The sequence below is a fragment of the Carcharhinus amblyrhynchos genome, chromosome 4 (assembly GCF_965287045.1).
Source record: "Carcharhinus amblyrhynchos chromosome 4, sCarAmb.v2.hapA, whole genome shotgun sequence".
NCBI lineage: Eukaryota > Metazoa > Chordata > Chondrichthyes > Carcharhiniformes > Carcharhinidae > Carcharhinus > Carcharhinus amblyrhynchos.
In genome coordinates this window covers 20167800-20187172 of record NC_137327.1, presented here as the reverse complement: position 1 = coordinate 20187172, position 19373 = coordinate 20167800, and positions in this window count along the sequence as shown.

Here is a 19373-nt window from a genome sequence, read left to right as displayed (position 1 = left end):
GCTTGTCAAGAAAAACAAAGACTCAAGTGTCCACAACCAGCCTGAGTAACGTGTAGAGAATAAGTTGATATTTAAAAAAAAATTCCCCCATCAGTTCAGCATATCACCACAGCTGCCTGAACCAGCCGACTGGAATCTGATCTTCTGTAAGTTAGACTACAGGAACGAACAACAGTGGGACACCAAAATACCAGCTTCAATCTGATCCTCCTGTTCACTCCAGTTATTTTTACTGGCCCAAAATCTTCTGGCAGGCGCCATGCAAATGAAGCTGAATTCTGACAATGAGGAGGAGCAGGACGACACAACGCTTCCTTGAGCACTCACGACGTACTTTCTGTGACATGGAACCATTCTAATTTTCCAACCTCTTCCAAAATCTGTGTCGTTTCAATTTCCCTGGAGGCAAAGAGAGTGAAATAACAGGTACTTTCTGTACCCTTGATGTTATTAACACCTAATGTGATCATTAATGTGTTATCTTTGAGCTAGTTTTTTTTGGTCAGTTTAAAAGAGTAAGTCAACAACATGGGGTAAAAGCAGTTTAAACAAATATAAAGACAGTCTAAAACTGTTGCTGCTTTACAGATTACCCAGAAACATCCAACTCTGGACCAGAGATGGGAAATGTGAAAGGAATTTTCCATTTAGCAATTAATTCCATTGCAAAACTGATCTGTGTGTCATAACTGGGGCTTGAAGGCAGAGGCAAGGAATTTATTAAAGGCCACTTCTGATGTAAGGAAATATATATAATTTATTCAGATATAAATGAGTAACTTGCCGAACATTATTCAACAGTGTTCCAAATCCCTAACCTCCATCACCAAGAAAGACAAGAGCCACAGAAGCATCCACTCCGCCTCCACCCATCACCCACACCCACACCCACACCGACCCCACCCCCACCCCACACCCCCACCCTTACACAACTATCATGACTTGGAATTATATCACTATTCCTTTGCAGTCACTGGGGGAGATCTTACCATATCATTCCTCTGACTGGTGGGCGGGGCGAGTTGGTAAGATCACAAGAGAGTTGAGAAATCAGGTTTGTGCCCGTTTTCTCACCTCTCACGCTCAACAGCACTGGGTATCTGGCACGAGTAGCCTTGCGCTCGAAAAGATAGCGATTGGCTCCACTGGGTCAAAATCCTGGAACGCATTTCCCAATAATGCTCCTAGACTACAACGAACTGCTGTGGTTCAAGAAGCGGCTCACCATCACCTTCTCAAGAGCAATTAGAGATGGACAATATCGTATAAAGATTTAAAGATGTGCTAATGCATGAGACGGATGATGATGTATCATTGACACCCGTCAGTTGTGTGTTTGACTCTTGTTACCGAGGTTGGAATCATACCTAGGAGCTAGGTGCCTACTCCGTAATCTGCTTAGATATAATGCTAACAACCAATTGTTAAGCAGATAACAGAGTATGTCTCCAGTCTGTCTAAGAACCAAGTTCCAAACTGAGACCCCAAGACAGAGGGACTCAATCTCAGAACATGGTGGCAGCCATGGAGACATTGATGTAAAAGACACATTGGTGTTATCGAAGGAACCACAGAATGAAGAAACCTCTGAAAGCAGCTCAAGAAATGTTGGCAGTAGAGATAATGATGATCGTGCCAATGAGTGCTTCCAGCCCTTGTCCCACCAGTTTGACTATAACAGAGACTTGCAGAGAGGCCAGAGGTGGGAGACTGTAAGCCTGTGATATCTGCAACCACAGACAGTAGTCAAAACCAATCACTGAATATTTTCAAGAAGCAGTGAGATATTACAACTTAGGGCGAAAGGGGAAGGCGATTGAGTTGGATAATCAACCATGACCATAGTGAGAGGTGGAGCAGGCTCGAAGAACCGAATTCCCTCCTCCTGCTCCTACTCTCTGTATTTCTATGGAAACACCATCTTTTCCAGTACTAAGCAGAGTCATTCTCCATGAAAATGGGTCAAAACTGCAAGTTAGTTACTTTCACTGTGCAGTAGCTCTAGTTGCAGATGGTGTTCTCTGATGATTTGGATACCTTTTCCAATCTGCCATGGAACCCCATTATCAAGCAAGCGGCTGAGTGTGCAACATGGCCCCAATTCTGAGTACTGGATTGGGCTATAATTCAGGGTGAGTCCAAGGCTTCACGTAACTCTGTGGGTTTGGTAGGCCCATGTGCAGCAGCCTTCACTCAGAAAATTGGCCCCCCTTACTGTGCAGAAAGCAGGTCTGAAACACAAATATAGACACCAAGACTGCCTGGCAAGGGGCTTGGAAAGCTTTGGTGTGGCAACATTGGGCATTTCAAAAATTTCTGCAACTCCAGTCATTTTCAAGTCAAAGACCGGAAAGTATTTACAAAACATATTCCTTCCAAAAAATGGAAAGCCTAGAAAACAACAACACTCCAGAGGGGAAGTAAATAGTCTGAATCCAGACTATTGGTCAGTCATAGCCCAAGTTCAAGGCTTTAATACTATTTTTAAGATGGACACTGGAGCGACTGTTAACATATTTGGAGATGACCTTTTCTGACCTCTGTTGACGACTCTTTATCCATCAGACATCAAGATACAAGGTTCTGGTAGAGTGGACTTACCAATCAAAGACAGCATTAATGTTTGGCTTCACTTTAGGGACTGACTGATAGTGATTCTCTCCATGTCCTTAATAATCAATGTACTTGCCCATTGACTGGCGATGTTGGCATGCATCTATGAATCCTAGACAAAGCGGAAGATGCTCACCATTCGAAAGACCATCTTTCATGCAAGATTCTTCATCCTTTTATATAGAAACAGTGGAAATGCAGCCTTCAGAAGCTGACCGAGTTTATACCTTCAACAGTAAGTTCCTTTCTTCCACAGAACAGCTTCTACTCGACCAAGGGTAGACAAGTAAGTTATGAATGCTCTCATTTCCTCATGAAGTAACGGCCAAGGTGAATGGTAGAGAAGACAATGCAATAGACGATGACCATCCCAATGAAGATTGCATGGACCTGAATGGAATCTTCCTGGAGAGTGATAAAGAAGAATCTTTTGCAACACTGAATGATTTATTGGAAGTTGAGGTCTGAAAAAACAATGGATGCACCTTTTGATGTTGCTGTTGTTACTTTAAAAGAACCTGCTGTGCTTCAAATGCTGATTACTTCCGTTCAATTTACCGATGTATTGCCCATTTTATCTCCCGTTGTCCATGAAGAATGTTTTGCCTGAGTCCATGTTAGAGTCCATAGAGGATCACATTGCTAAAGAACTGGAACAGACCAAGAGTGAATATCGATTGACATTCATACATCAGAAATCCCAACTGAGGACCTTCTTCTCTTCAGAACTGGAGATCAATGTAGAAGCTGTAACAGAATGTTTAGCACTTCTAAAGCTTTGCAATCTTGTACAGCAAACTTGTCTCTGGATTCGTTGTCTATAGGACATTTGTCTTTATTTTGACATTGAAATTCATTCCAGTGCAAATGATGGTTGAGTTCTTGTCTTCATATCCTCTGCAATTCCTCCTATTGCTCAGAGTGGAGCATGTGTACACAGAGAAAAGTTTGCCTCTCTTACCACTGCCTTCCAAAATATAAGTGGGAAATCACCTCTTCTTTTCCTGAAAAGGTTACTGGAATTTTATTGTTTTTTTCCCTTCATCATCTAAATTCATTGAAATTTCAATCTTTGGTGCCCTTTCAGTCTTTGATGCAGCAGTTGTGGTAGTCTGCCCAGAGTTCTTTGAGGGAGCAATGAGTTCCGCAGTCGCTTGAGGTCTCAGAGGGTCCAAAATTTTGTTATCCTCAGTCTTCTCTTTTGGATCTTTGCATAGTTTTCATTATCCTTCCAGTTCAGTCATTCTGCAACCTTCACTCTGCTTTCCGATGACAGCAATGATGCTGAAGCGTTTTTCTATTCTGCAGGAAATGATGTCCAACTAGATGCAGAATAAAACACTTATGTCACCAAGCTGTCTTCTCTAAGGGCTGAGAATACCATATAAGATTAAATCCCTAGAACTATGAATTGGGGAGGGTAAGAGTAGGGTTGGACATAAGTGGAATCTGTAGTTGTAAACAAGGAGTTACAGAAATCTAACATTAATAGTTAAAGACTTTGGACGTGTTCTCACCTGCCGTTCACGCCGCACTCCCACTGCAGCAAAAGTCAGAGAATTTAGCAGACAGCTAAATCTCCATTCACTGGGGCGGGATTAGAAAAAGCTGCTGGCATGAGCGATCGGAAAATTCCAGCCAAAATTTATGACTGTTGTTAAAAAGTACAATGGTATACTTGGGGGCAGTGTAGTACAAAGGGTTAACAGATGGGATGTGTTAATGTCTAATGTAACTGCTGAGGCACCCCTGACACTAGTCAGTCGTGTGTTAGACTCTCATTCCAAGAGGCTGGAATCATTCCTAGGAGTTACGTGGCTGCTTTGTAACCTGTTCAGATGTCACATTAATAAACAAGTGTTAAGCAGATACCAGAGCAGATACAGTCCCATGCTGAGAGCCAAAGATGGGAGGAGCCAATCTCACAACATGGTGGCAGCTCAGAAAGTTAAGAAAACCCACCAATGCCTCTGCTTTTTCAGAAGACTAAGGAAATTTTCCATGTCAGCTACAACTCTCACCAACTTTTACAGATGCACCATAGAAAGCATTCTTTTCTGGTTGTATCACAGCTTGGTATGGCTCCTGCTCAGCCCAAGACTGCAATAAACCACTAAAGGTTGTGAATGTAGCCCAATCCATCATGCAAACCAACCTTCCATCCGTTGACTCTGTCTATACTTCCCGCTGCCTCGGCAAAGCAGCCAGCATATTTAAGGACCCCACGCACTCTAAACATTCTGCCTTCCACCTTCTTCCGTTGGGAAAAAGATACAAAAGTCCGAGGTCACATACCAACCAACTCAAGAACAGTTTCTTCCCTGCTGCTGTCAGACTTTTGAATGGACTTACCTCACACTAAGTAGATTTTCCTCTACACCCGAGTTATGACTAGCAACACTACATTCTGTATTCTCTCGTTCTCTGTATGAATGGTATGCTTTGTCTGCAGAGTGCGCAAGAAACAATACCTTTCATTGTATGTTAATACTTATGACAGTAATAAATCAAATCAAATCAAAATCAAATCAGTTCATAACAGGCAATGCATGCTGGTCTTCCCATGAATAAATAAACAATAATCGTGTACAGCAATAAGAGCTGTGACTTCGCAAAATGATCACTGTGCAGCAGTACTGCTAGACTTTGGTACAAAATAGATTCTGATTCATCCCTAAAGTTACTTCAAAAGCTTAAAGAAATACTTTTCAACTTTATGTCTGTTTTATGGTCTTCTCTGTTTAACTGAAATCTGCTCTCTGCGGTAACACAAGTTCCATGAAAATATATCGGTGAAAGTAAATTGTTTTCACGTAAAGGTAAAAAATATTTTTCCTGAAATCAATGGTTTTGATTACTTCAACCTTTTGCAATTTTAGTGTCAAAACTTGCTTTGGACTTTACTCTCCGTATCTGTGCGTGCCTTTCACCAGGCTCGAGCTCCACAGACATCGTCTCTGAGTTATGTGTGGACCAGCTTGACAGAAACTTCTCATTGAGCCGCATGGGAACGGGGTCTTTCCTCCCTGTGAAGGACCTTCCCAAGAGTAAAGGGAGAATCACAACCTTTGACTGGAAACTCACTGACCTGACAATTCCCACAAATGGCGGCAAATTCCAACAGCTGATCACTCAGACATCAATATAAATTAACCCCAGATTAGATCCTAATTCCCATACGCAGAGCCGTGGGGCGTGATCTGTTCACGCCACGGTCCCGCTGCAGCAAGTTGGAAAATTTGGCGACCAACCAAATCTCCGTTCACTGCGGCAGGATGGGGAAATCCTGGCGGTGTGAATGGTCGGAAAATAGATTTTCTGCCGGCGACAGGCCAGCTCCCCAGTACTCCCCCAGTTGATTGGAGCCGGGAATATCTTTAGCAGCTGACTCTGTGAACTCTCTGAACTCCCCCTTGCCAGTTCAGAGATTTTCCATTTTGAATGTGGGAGAGGGAGGGAGATTTTTAACAAGCAAGAACCGGCGCTGTCGATTGGCCGTTCTTCCTAGGGGTTGCTCGACTTTTGTTTCCGTTTTAGGCGATTTTGTTAACAGGCCGAAAGTTGATGCTCAGGTGGCAAGTTGAAAATCTATCCTGTGTTTCACAATCGGCCCACCTGGAAGTAATTCCCAGCATTTTTGTCCGAGCAACAGTGGACATTAAGAAAGCCTGTGCATTCTGGCAAGCAATGTTACTAGGGCCAGTGGGGTTTTAAAAATTAATGGGATGCCTTAGCCTCTGCGATCAATTACAGAATGATCAACTGCATTGTCTAAGCCACTTTTGAAAAAGCAAGATGGAATGTTAAAAAAAAAACAAATGTTTAAAATAATATTTCCTGATAACATACAAGCTGCTAGTCAGTCCTGCAGTGTCTGCTGTAGTCATTGAGCCTCTCCCATCCCTCTGTGCGAGCCCTCCAACCTAGGCCTTAGAGTTAGCCTCAAATATATAATGTGGTCTGCTTCTGCTGAATCCTCCTGGGTCATGAGCAGAGATCAGGCTGGGTGAGACTTTAACCTCGACTGAGATGTTCTTTCTGGCAGTCTGCTAAAACACACATACCTGTCCATTCTCATGTACCATGGGCAGCACGATGGCACAGTGGTTAACACTGTTACCTCACAGAACCAGAGACCCGGGTTCCATTCCCGGTTTAGGTCACTGTCGGTGTGGAGTTTGCACGCTCTCCCAATGCCTGCATTAGTTTCCTCCGGGTGCTCCGGTTCCCTCCTACAGTCCGAACGATGTGCTGGTTAGTTGCATTGGCCATGCTAAATTCTCCCTCAGTGCGCCCGAATAGGTGCCAGAGTGTGGCGACTAGGGGATTTTCACAATAACTTCATTGCAGTTTTAATGTAAGCCTACTTGTGACTAATAAATTAACTTTCCTTTGTACCAATTCAGAAGATACAGCTTCATCAAAGTAAACAGGTGCATGTGAGTTTTATCTGCTTATTTTGATGCAAAACAAATGATGAAAAATGTTAGTGACGACATTTGTTTGAAATAAATTTTGTAAATTAAATGCTTTCAGGTGTTCAGATGCTACCTTCTAGACCTCTCTTCCTAAACCACTACAAATCTCATTTTTTTCCCTTCGGCTTCAATAGCTTTTGTCAAAATTGTGCTTCTGATCACCCAACCCTCCTCCCTACTGCCCAATCCTCATCCCCTCACCTCACGGCATGGTAGCACAAGTGGTTAGCACTGCTACCTCACAGCGCCAGGGACACAGTTTGAATTCCTGGCTTGGGTCGCTGTCTGTGTGGAGTTAGCACATTCTCCCTGTGTCTGCGTGGGTTTCCTCCGGATGCTCCAGTTTCCTCCCACATTCTAAAAGACGTGCTGGTTAGGTGCATTGATCCGAACAGGCACCGAAATGTGGCAACGAGGGGAATTTCACAGTAACTTCATTGCAGTGTTAATGTAAACCTTACTTGTGACAAATAAATAAACCATACTTTTTTACTTTACAATTCTCCTGTCACTGCTGGTCCTGTTCTCTGTTTTGTGATACATACAGAAAATTGCTTTATCACATTGCGCAGTCTTCACAAGTTCAGCTTATTATTGTTAATGTATTATTTTTAATCCGATTTTTCAAAGTTCCATGGTTTTGGAAACAGATGTTAAAATCTGAAATCCGGTCACGTTTGGAACCTGTGAGCTGTGTAGCTATTGATATACCATACACTGTACACCGGGTAAGCAATGGCCTCGCAGTATTATCGCTGGACTATTAATCCAGAAGCTTCGCCCATGTTCTGAGGACCTGGGTTCGAATCCTGCCACAGCAGATGGTGGAATTTGAATTCGATAAAACATATCTGGAAATTAAGAATCTACAGACGACCATGAGACCGATTGTCGGAAAAACCTGTTTTGTTCACTAACGTCCTTTAGGGAGTTCACTAATGTCCTTTAGGGAAGGCACTCTGCTCTCCTTACCTGGCCTGGCCTACATGTGACTCCACAGCCACATCAATGTTGTTCACTCTTAACTGCCCTCTGTACAAGGGCAACTAGTGGTGAAATGCTGGCCAGCCAGTGATGCCCATGTCCCATCAATGAATATAAAAAATTAGGATAAAAGAGGAACGGGGATATATGATCCAGTAACACGGTAGAAAATCTGAACTACAGGAGTCTCATATCATCCACTAGATAGAATTTTCTTGACTAGCCACATATTCATTTTGTCACATGTGTAAAAATATTATGCCTCTGCTTTGGAATTAGTAACCTTTGTTTACGTTAGAGCTACCACCCACCAGCAACCCACAATTCCTTGTGCTTATTATTACCAGGATGTGAGTCAATTGTGTAAGTGACTTGACATTTGCAAAGGATCATGAAATAACCAAAAGAGCCTTTTTAAAATTTCTGCATTCATTTTAAGGGAATTCTTTTCTTCTTAAAATGTGAACAATGAATTTCTGCTGAGATTGTGGACTGCCAAACATGTGTTCCTAATCAGCCTGAGCCAGCCAATGACCTTCATCAACTAATTTCTTCTGAGAAGTGAACTGAGGTCACAGCACTGAAAGGCAATGGCTCTAAGCCACTGATCCCTGGTTTAACTTTCAAATTAAAGACTGTGACAAATTCACGGAGCAAGAGGATACTGCGGACACCCCATGATCTTTTGCAAACGTCAAGTCTTTGCCGATGCCAGTGTTCGGCAATGGCTATCCCACTTCTGCAGCTCTCTCTATTCTGGAAAAACTTGAAAAGGAAGCAGCGAGGGGGGTCTCCCTAATTCCTAGAAAACAATCGGTGGGATGTGTTGATCTCCATGGGACGTCAAACACAACCATGCAGAAGAGGAACCACCATGGTGGATTTAGCACATAACTTGCTGAATTAATACATCTAAGTACATCATGAGTTCCCAAACGCTTTGCCTTTACAGGCCCCTAATGACAAGAACAGCTGAAGCACAGAGCATTCATTTTAAAGATCGGTCCACCAGATTCCCCTGATCAATTGCGTATGCTCAAAATACATTCTTAAAGTGCAATACCTCTTCAATCAATCATCCCTCACACCAGGCAAGCAGTATCTGCCAATTCTCTCAACCTGTATCCAGAGCTTTGGAAAAGCTGCAATGGACCCAAGCAACAAGGAGGGTTAAGTTACTTTCACTACACACTCAGTGTGTTAAATGGGAATTAAAATTTCTGCATATGTTAGGCCCATGAATGCATTAGGATATGTTCAGAGTTCTATGCAACTGATCAACCAGTTGGGAAGCAAGAAACATTGAAAGAAAACTGCTTCCTTAAGCAATCACTTAAGTCATCATCAAGGGTCCTCTTCAGGTCAACCCAGAATGTACACTTTCTGTAAGGAATGGAGGGAAAGTACAAAAGTCATGAACAGAGATTTACAGATAACACCTGCAGACCATTGCAGCTGACATGAGTGTACGGTGAAGTGTGTAGTAGAAGACTGGAGCACCAATTGTTAGAGGGCAAAATAGGTGTGACAGGCTATCCTATACCAGGAGAGGCTACAAGAATATCCAGATGCAGATGTCAGGATTGATGTGCCAAGGTGAGGAATGAGGATGAAGGTAAAGAAGCTCAACCTCTTGCCTACATATGTCACTGAGCATGTGGAGAGCTACACTAACTAAAATTAAGTACGTTGTAGGTGATGGAGGCATTTGCTTGAGTTCTTCAGAATATTTAACCCAAACTTAAGAACATAAGAAATAGGAGCAGGAGTAGGCCATCTAGCCCTTTGAGCCTGCCCTGCCATTCAATAAGATCATGGCTGATCTGAAGTGGATCAGTTCCACTTTCCCGCTTTCTCCCCATAACCCTTAATTCCCTTGTCTGTCAAAAACCTATCTACCCGTGACTTAAATATATTTAGCGAGGTAGCCTCCACCACTTCAATGGGTAAAGAATTCCAGAGATTCACCACCCTTTGAGTGAAGAAGTTCCTCCTCAACTCTGTTCTAAACTGCTCCCCCCTTATCTTGAGGCTGTGCCCTCTAGTCCTGCTGTTCTTTCTGAGCGGGAAGAATCTCTCTACCTCTACCCTATCCATCCCCTTCATTATCTTATACGTCTCTATAAGATCCCCCCTCATCCTTCTGAACTCCAACGAGTACATACCCAGTCTATTCAGCCTCTATTCATAGTCCAACCCCCTTATCTCCGGTATCAGCCTAGTGAACCTCCTCTGCACTCCCTCCAAGGCTAAAATATCCTTGTGCAAGTGCGGCGACCAAAACTGCACACAGTACTCCAGCTGCGGCCTCACCAGTGCTTTGTACAGTTGCAGCAAGACCTCCCTACTTTTATATTCTATCCCTCTCGCTATAAAGGCCAGCATTCCATTCGCCTTCTTGATCACCTGCTGCACGTGCAGACTGGGTTTTTGCGACTCATGCACAAGGACCCCCAGGTCCCTCTGCACCATAGCATGCTGCAGCTTTTCGCCCTTTAAATAGTAATCCATTCTACTACTATTCCTGCCAAAGTGGATAAATACGCCATACTTACGCAAGGATATTTTGGCTTTGGAGGGAGTGCAGAGGAGGTTTACTAGGCTGATGCCGGAGTTGAGGGGGTTGAGCTATGAGGAGAGGCTGAATAAATTAGGCTTGTACTCGTTAGAGTTTAGAAGAATGAGGGGAGATCTCATTGAGACGTACAAGATGATGAATGGGATGGATAGGATAGAGGTGGAGGGACTCTTTCCGCTCAGAAAGGATAGTAGGACTAGGGGGCACAGCCTCAAGATAAAGGGGGGGCGGTTTAGAACAGAGTTGAGGAGGAACTTCTTCACTCAAAGGGTGGTGAATCTCTGGAATTCTCTGCCCGTTGAAGTGGTGGAGGTTACCTCGCTAAATATTTTTAAGACGCGGGTTGATGGGTTTTTGATAAGAGAGGGGATTAAGGGTTATGGGGAGAGGGCGGGAATGTGGAACTGAGCCACGACAGATCAGCCATGATCTTATTGAATGGCGGGGCAGGCTCGAAGGGCTAGTTGGCCTACTCCTGCTCCTATTTCTTATGTTCTTAAATACAGTAACTCACTATGCAACACCAAAGAAAATAAAATCATACTTCCGAACAGCAGGGTGAGATGAAGTGAATCCAAAAGAAAGACTTCCATTTATCTTTTGCAATCTCAGAAAATCCTAAAGGGCTTTACAGCCAAACAAATGCTTTTGAAATGCAGTCACTGTTGCAACAAGGGAAATCTGGCAGCCAATTTGCATGTAGCAAGGCCCACAAAGAGTCCTATAAAAATGGCCATGTCATCTGTTTCTGTGATGTTCGCTGAGGAAAAAATATCAGCCCAAGATACCAGTAAAATCATCCAGCTAAGACAAATATTGAGGATTGACTATAATTATTCACATATCCGGTTAAAAGTTGCGAAACACTCAGTCAGCCACAATCCTCTTCTCAAAACCCATCAGCAGACAAGGCATTTTATAATCAGGTATGCTCTGCACAAAGCCACAATCTGTGCCTGAAATACACATCAGGAGATGTTCATTCAATTATTTGGGGCATAGTTATCTCCTCCTCGTAGAAACAAAACCCAAATTCAACTACAGGCATCAAACGTAGCTGGTTAGAAAGACTGAGCAGGCCAAACCTCTCATGGATGCTTTGCAAACTGGAGGAGAGGTTTGTAGAATAATGAGTCTTCTGTGTGTAAACATTTTGGCAGGTGTAACACAGGTTATTGTGTTATAAGTTGAAATATTCCACCAACCAGATTGATCAGAGCGATGCCACAGGATGAGGGCCTTCAGTTACATGCTGAGGTTAGAGGATCTGGGATGGTTCTCTCTTAAACAAAGAAGGAGAATGGGAGATTTAATAAAGGCATTCTAAACCTCAGTGCATTTTCGTCCAGCTTTTAGAACTATTATGCTCAGGGAGAAAAACACTCATAAAGATTTGCTACTTTTGAAAATGTTGCAGGACACCCTTTGAATCAGAATGACCTCTCCAAATGCATCCAAGTATAGAATACCTCCCTAAAAACTCCATATTCTTGATCTCATCCATGGCTTACCATCTTGAAGCTCACTCACTCTATGGGACATTTGCACAATTGATCAGGGAGATAGAGGATGAAGGTGAGCCAATGACACGTGAATTTTGGTATGGTTGTAACATTGTTCAGGCAATTAGCAACATTGCAAATGCATGAGAAGAGGTACAATGTGTGTTTGGTCCAAGATCTTCCTTGAAGCTGTTCATCGGAACATAGGAATTAGGAGCAGAAGTAGGCAAATTCAGCTCTCCAAGCCTGCTCTGCCATTCATTCAGATCATGGCTGATCTTTCCCTGTTCTCAAATCCATCTCCCCACCTGTTCCCCAAATCTTTTTAAGCCTTTTTTGTTAGAAATGTATCAATCTCCTCCTTGAAGCCATTCAATGATTCAGACTCCAATGCGCGACGGGGCAGCGAGTTCCACAAATTCACCACCCTCTGCCAGAAGTAGTTCCACCTCATCTCAGTTTTAATGTTTATGATTTCAGTGAGTCAACTGAATTGGTTCACCAAGTTACGATGGCCAACAAGGTAGGGTTTTCTGAGGTGGACCAAGATAACATTGAGAGGGTGTTGGAGGCCCACTGCAAAGGACTGACCAACAAGGAGCTAATGTAGCTTGTGCAAGAGTGAGCTACACTAGGGGAAGAGGAGGAAGTCTGACAGTGCAACTCACGTTAGAGGCTTTCAAGCTCATTGAGAGGGCATGGCACCTTTTTGAAGACAATGATCCTTCTTTGGAAAGAAGGTTAAAGGTCAGCAGAGACATTAACAGAGTCATGAGCTGTGACAGGGAGTTGCACCAAGAAAAACAAAAGCACACAATGCCACAATCCATTCAAGTGTCCTTCAAACCTGCAATTCACCAGGTTGTCCAAGATGTACCAAAACATGAAAGAGAAAAAAATCTTCCACTTTGATGGTGACTGTTAATTGCGTATTGCTGAAAAACAAGGCATGCTGTTGAAGCTTTTTGTCTTGAATTTATCTGTTCTGATGAGTGCAAGACAAAAAGCTTCAGCGGCATGCTTCACTGCAAGAGCACCAAATCGAAAGGGAACAACTTACACTGTTTATCATTTAGACTAGGCCTGGTGCAAACTGCCTGGTTTGAATTTAAACAAAAGCTTAGCAATTAACTGTTCCCTGGTACACCTTTCATAGCAATGCCTCTACTAGAGTTCTCTTGCAAATCAACCAGCGCCCTCTTATCATGCAGTATGAATTGTTGTCCCCTTTAGAATTGGAACTCTTGCAAATTAGTCCTAATGAGTATCAGGTGAAAAGCTTCAACAGCATGTCTCTTTTTTCAGCAATATTCAAGTTCTGTACAAACAAGTAACTAAATATAAATTGGTTTTGTGCATTGTGCATTCTGAATATTGTGTTTTTGGCTTACAAATAAAGCGTATTTCATGTTTACCTTATGTACTGACGTCAAAAATCTTGGGTTAGAAATGCATGTCTTGATGTTACATCTATTGCAGTAGGAAAAATGACTTTGATTTTGTTTTGATTAGCATAGCAGATTCCAGGGATGTTTCTACTATTTAGAAAAGGGCATTCCTATATTCTGCACCAGTCTTACTTCTGAGCTCAGCCAAGGGAGAGAAAACAAAGTAAGTTAAAAGGAGTAAATCCAGAAGCACAATCTATTGGAGATTAGTAAGATTTATAACGGATGCCTAATCCCTAACATTCTCCCTCAACTATCTGTAATATTTGCTTTATTATGGTTCTTTTTCTCCAGTGAGTGTTAGTGTTCGGTCTTTGCTAAGGAGTAGGAAAGCCTTGTCAAGAACCACATTTTGAGCAAGTTTCTCTCAGTTCTGCGGAGTCAACCATCTTGTTTTAACTTTGCAAAGATTGGTGGGGGATGGGGTGGTGGTGTGGTGTTACAATTCTCTTGCTATAGCAGTTGAATTCCCTCTTACACTGTGATCTGTTCTGCGCTGAAATTCCAATGTGTTCCTCCCCGGCTATAATGCCACTTTTAGGTGGCATAGTGGTTAGCACAGTTGTCTCACAGAGCCATGGACGTGGGTTCAATTCCTGGCTTGGGTCACAGCCTATGCAGAGTCTGCACATTCTCCCTGTGTCTGTGTGGGTTTCCTCCGAGCATCCGGTTCCCTTCCACAGTCCAAAAGATGTGCTGGTTAGGTGCATTGGCCATGCTAAATTCTTCCTCAGTGTACCCGAACAGGTGCCGGAGTGTGGCGACTAGGGGATTTTCACAGTAACTTCACTGCAGTGTTAACGCAGGCCTATTTGTGACACTAATAAATAAATTTTAAACTTAAACTTTATATGAGGAATTGTAATGAAGGTAACCATGATTAAATCTGCATCTCACTGCTGGCAACCATTCTGCACATTTGCATTTAATGGTTGCGGAAGGAGCCAGCATTCTTTTAATATGGCACTACATTGGTCAGTAAACTTGTCACGGTGTAAATTTAGTTGGAGATAATTTTCTATGCATCAATTGAAAAGCAAAGGCTGGACTTGTCTTGTGCCAACATGGCCAACTGGGTGCCAGATTGTCTGGACCACTGATTGTCATCCTCAGATAGGTTTTATGTGCCAACTGAGCCATGATCTCTGAGGCACGATCAACATCTATTCTGTGACAATCACATTCAGATCACATTGGCACAGGCACCGCCAGAAAGACAAAGGAGCAAACTGGACATTGGCTAAAGGATAGAACGGCCTTTTATGCCTATAATAAATTTACCATCTTCTCTGAATAGATCAAAGAGAAACAGAATAAATACATGTTCCAAGGTAGCTAGGGTGCTTGAGAAAGCAGATAGAGAGTTGCAAGGAACCTCTCGGGGAGCTTTTGTGACATTAGTACTGGAATAAGAGACAGGCTAGTGGTGCAAAATACTATAAACAGTTTACCACTGAATGAGCAGAGTGCAATCATCAAAGGTGTGGGATTAAGTAGCTGGTCATTGTGTAGAACTGTGATGTTCCGTTCCTTTTAGAATTGCTATAAATACATTTAGTAATTCAATTTGGAGCTTGAAAATAACTTGAGTTATTTGTTATTTCTATTTCCTGGGATTACAAGAATCAAAGTAAGAGTATGAGTTAAAATGGTGAATTGGGATCTCCCTGAGTTTTTAAAGTACAAGTTGTCTGTGGAACAGAAATTCAGAGATGGGAGTTTCAGATTGCAGAAGATGCATGGTTCACGTATAGGGTATAAGCACCAGAAATCCTTTTTCTCTGTCTGATAACTGCATTTCTATTCAAAAGAACGAGAAAAGTGAACTTCCTCCATGCCCACTTTGAAGAATTAGTTAAGAAACTGCAGCAAGACCACTGAAATAGGCTCATTATAAGTACCTCATTTGGAGGAGGTAGTGGTGTAGTGGTATTGTCATTAGACGAGAATCCAGAACCAGGGTAATGCCTGGTTCAAATCCTACAATAGCAGATGGTGAAATTTGGAATTAAAAGTTTAATAACAACCATTGTCAATTTTAGTAAAAAAAACCCCATCTGATTCACTAATGTCCTTTAGGGAACGAAATCTGCTGTTCTTACCTGGTCTGGCCTACAGATGACTCCAGACCCACAGCAATGTGGTTGACTCTCAAATGCCCTCTGAAATGTAGGGCACTTAGGGATGGGCAATAAAGGTTGGGCCCAGCCAGTGACACCCACATCCCGTAAAATGAATAAATGAAAAAAAAATCACACAGCATTACAGGTTGAGTACTTAAAACATTTTCAAAGCATACCCAAGATACGCTAATACAGCATTCATATTTACACTCTTGGTAATTCACTATTTGTGTTGGCAGTGTCACCAAAGTGCTTAGTTCAAATAATAACTAATTTTGTGACTGAACGGAAATTCAATTAATGGAATTAATGAATAGAAAATTCCATCACTTGCCTCAAGTGATCCGATTGTATTCAATTCACTGATGTTACATCCCATTTTACTCAATATTTTGTAAGCTTTCTCATTTCAAACTCCTTATCGATTACCTTTTGGAATCAAGAGATCTGATCTGAGAAATCTAACTGTCGTCCCTTCTTCCTTCCACCCACCCAGCACTCTCCCTGTGTGTGTGAATCCAGGGCCTAACTGAGAACTATTAAAACTTGAGCAATAGGGAGGTATAGCTGGAAACCAAATTGGTGAACTCACTGTGTTGGTGAAGCACCATGGTGACGTACGTTTGAAGTTACCCTAATAATCTTAGTTTTCAATATTCAGGGTGGTTTAACAAAATCAAGTTAAAAAGAGGTTTTACTGATGGAGAAAAGCAAAATACTGCAGATGCTGGAATCTGAAACAAAAACAGAAAATGCTGGAAAATCTCAGCAGGTCCAACAGCATCTGTCGAGAGGGAATAGAGCCAATGTTTTGAGTCTATATCATCCTTCATCGGAGTCTTCGAAATGTTGGCCCTATTCTCTATCCACAGATGCTGTCAGACTTGTTCAGTTTTTCCAGCATTTCTGCTTTAGTTTTACTGATGGAGTCTTATAAACCAAAGATAAAAAGCAATGTACGTTTGACTATCCTTCCATGGAAGAACACATGCCTATGATTGTTTCAAATAACAGAAAAGGCAGATGAGTAAGAACTGATGTCACAGCCAGGAATTTCCAGGAGTGTACTGTTTCAGAAATGGCATTGTAATTTGTTTATATCACAAGCTTGCTGCTCTCCAACATCAGTTATAGGATAGTTTGGAGAGATGGGACTATTCTTCTTGGAGAGAAGAAGGCTAAAAGGAGATTTGATAAAGATGTTCAAAACCATGCGAGGGCTGGACTGAGTAGATAGGGAGTAGCTGTTCGCGCTCATCAAACAATCAAGAATGAGAGGGCACAGATTCAAAGTGATTTGCAAAAGAAGAAAACATGATGCAAAAAAAAAACTTTTTCACACACTGAGTAATTTGGGTCGGGAATGCACTGCCTACAAGTGTGGGGTGGAGGCAGATTCAAACAAGGCATTCAAAAAGGCATTGGATGATTACTTGAATAGAAACAATGCACACAGTATGGGGAAAAGACAGGGGAATGAGACAAAGCCACGATGTTTGCCTGGAGAACTGGCATAGACACGATTGTGGGATTTTCCAGCCACGCACACCCCAAAGGCAGAAAATCCTGTCTGAGGTCAATGGACCTTTCCCACCCTCCCACCCGCTATGATTCCCGTGGTGGGCAGGATGGGAAAACTCCCCCGATGGGCCAAATGGCCACCTTCCACATCTTAAAAATTCTGCGATTCTATGTTGATTTTAATAACGAGAACATGCTCTGGAATTCTCTGTGAAAAATCCTCCTTGGAAAAAGCATAAATTAAACGAAAATCAGTGCAGACAATCAGGACTTGAGGGAAATGGAAATTATACAGCACCTCCACGTTCAAAGCTCCTTTCTATCTTGCTAATATTATGAACATTAAGCTTGAAGCTACCAAGACAGCATTAAGCATATCCGGTTTAAGAAAATGCAAGTGTGCTTTCCTCTATTGACATACCATAAAAATAATCAAAGATATAGAAAATCCAGGATAGGTCTCAGCAAGGAGAAATATAGTAAATATAATTGCTGAGATATGATTATAAAGGATCAGAAATAGATCCTGCTATGAGTAACATTTTATGTGTTCATTTGCACTAGTTCAAAATGGGCTTCAGTATAGATATTTCGCAACTGAAACTCTACGGCTGTTCACGCTGGCAGGATTCTCCAGTCCCGCCGGCCACGCACCCCCGTCCGCAGGTTTGATATCAATGGGAATTCCCATCGATAGCGATGGGATCAGAGAAACCTGTCGCTTGCAAACAAGGCGTCACATCCCGCCAACGGGAAACACACGGATCTTGCCCCACTTCTCTTGCTCATTTGAATGGAGGTCAATCAGACAAAAGGGATTTCTGTGGGTGCAACTTGTATCACACATTGTGATATTTAGCGTAAACCGGGGTAAGCCAGCTATGTGCCAGTTTCTGAAGAAAAACACTGCAACTGTAATCTACCCCAAAACTAGCCAAGAAATTCTGGGCCATTCGTTGAATTTGTATGAGTTCCACATCTGAATTTAAGTGATGATCCATGTTGATATTAAACTATATGTGTGACTTCAATGAAAAGCAACTTTGTCTAGATTATACTGACATTTCCTTCTACATCTTGAAGTCTGAGGGACTGCATATACAGAGAAATTTAGGCTATAAATCACTAACACAAGCATAGTGGCTAAACTAACCGTCCTTTGTCATTCAAATCAAAGCTGTATTTAAAAATGGCATCCTCTATTACCATTACTGTCATCTGATGGAAGAATATATTTTGTACTGGTAGATCTTTTCTCACTGATATTTTCCCCCTGTGCCCATTTATTCAGGCACACACAATTTACAGATGTAATTTAGGAAATGATATGAAGATTCAGTTTATGCAAAGCTCATCAATGAACACAGAGTGAACTATATTGTTCAGAGATTAATGGCTAATCCTATTCCCTACCCCAAACAATGCTGACAATTTTAGTCCCTGTGTTGTTTAGCATTTTTAATCAGTGCGTGCTTCTTAGAGAAACTGTGCTGAGGAATTGAATGTATTTACCATTTCTGGCACCCAGCATTATCCCAAATCAGATAATGGATGGATTTGACATAGTGTTAAGTTATATCTGCTCTGCCTCAACACTGAACTCAGAAGAGTGCCCCTTTTCCATTTATTTGACACTCCACTTTACACTGATTCCAATTAGCATCAAACCATAGCCAGCGTTGTGCTGCAGATGTACCCCGACTGACAACAGGGCTGAATCAACTCAGCAAGAGAGTTTCACTTCGGCCTGTTGCATTCTACTAGACAGAAGAGATTTTCATTCCAACCATCCAGGTCCAGTTCAAGTCCATGACACAGAATTGACATTATAATGATCTGAAGTTTTGCTTTGCATTTTTCCCATATTACACTAAGACCCGTGCCTACAAAAGTGCTTGTCTTTAATAATCTGGGATTGCCTCCCCAAAAATTGTTAGGAATTGATGAGACTGTTGACAGAAACAACCCATTTTTCTTGGGCTGCAAGAGATCTGTGCACTGTAACAGAGTGTCACCGCATTAGGTCTCTAATGGCAACCGTCATACTTCACTTGTTTTAACTGCGCCCTTCACGCACACCTCAACAGGGTTCCTTGGAAGGATTTGGATTTTCCCACCTGTTGATT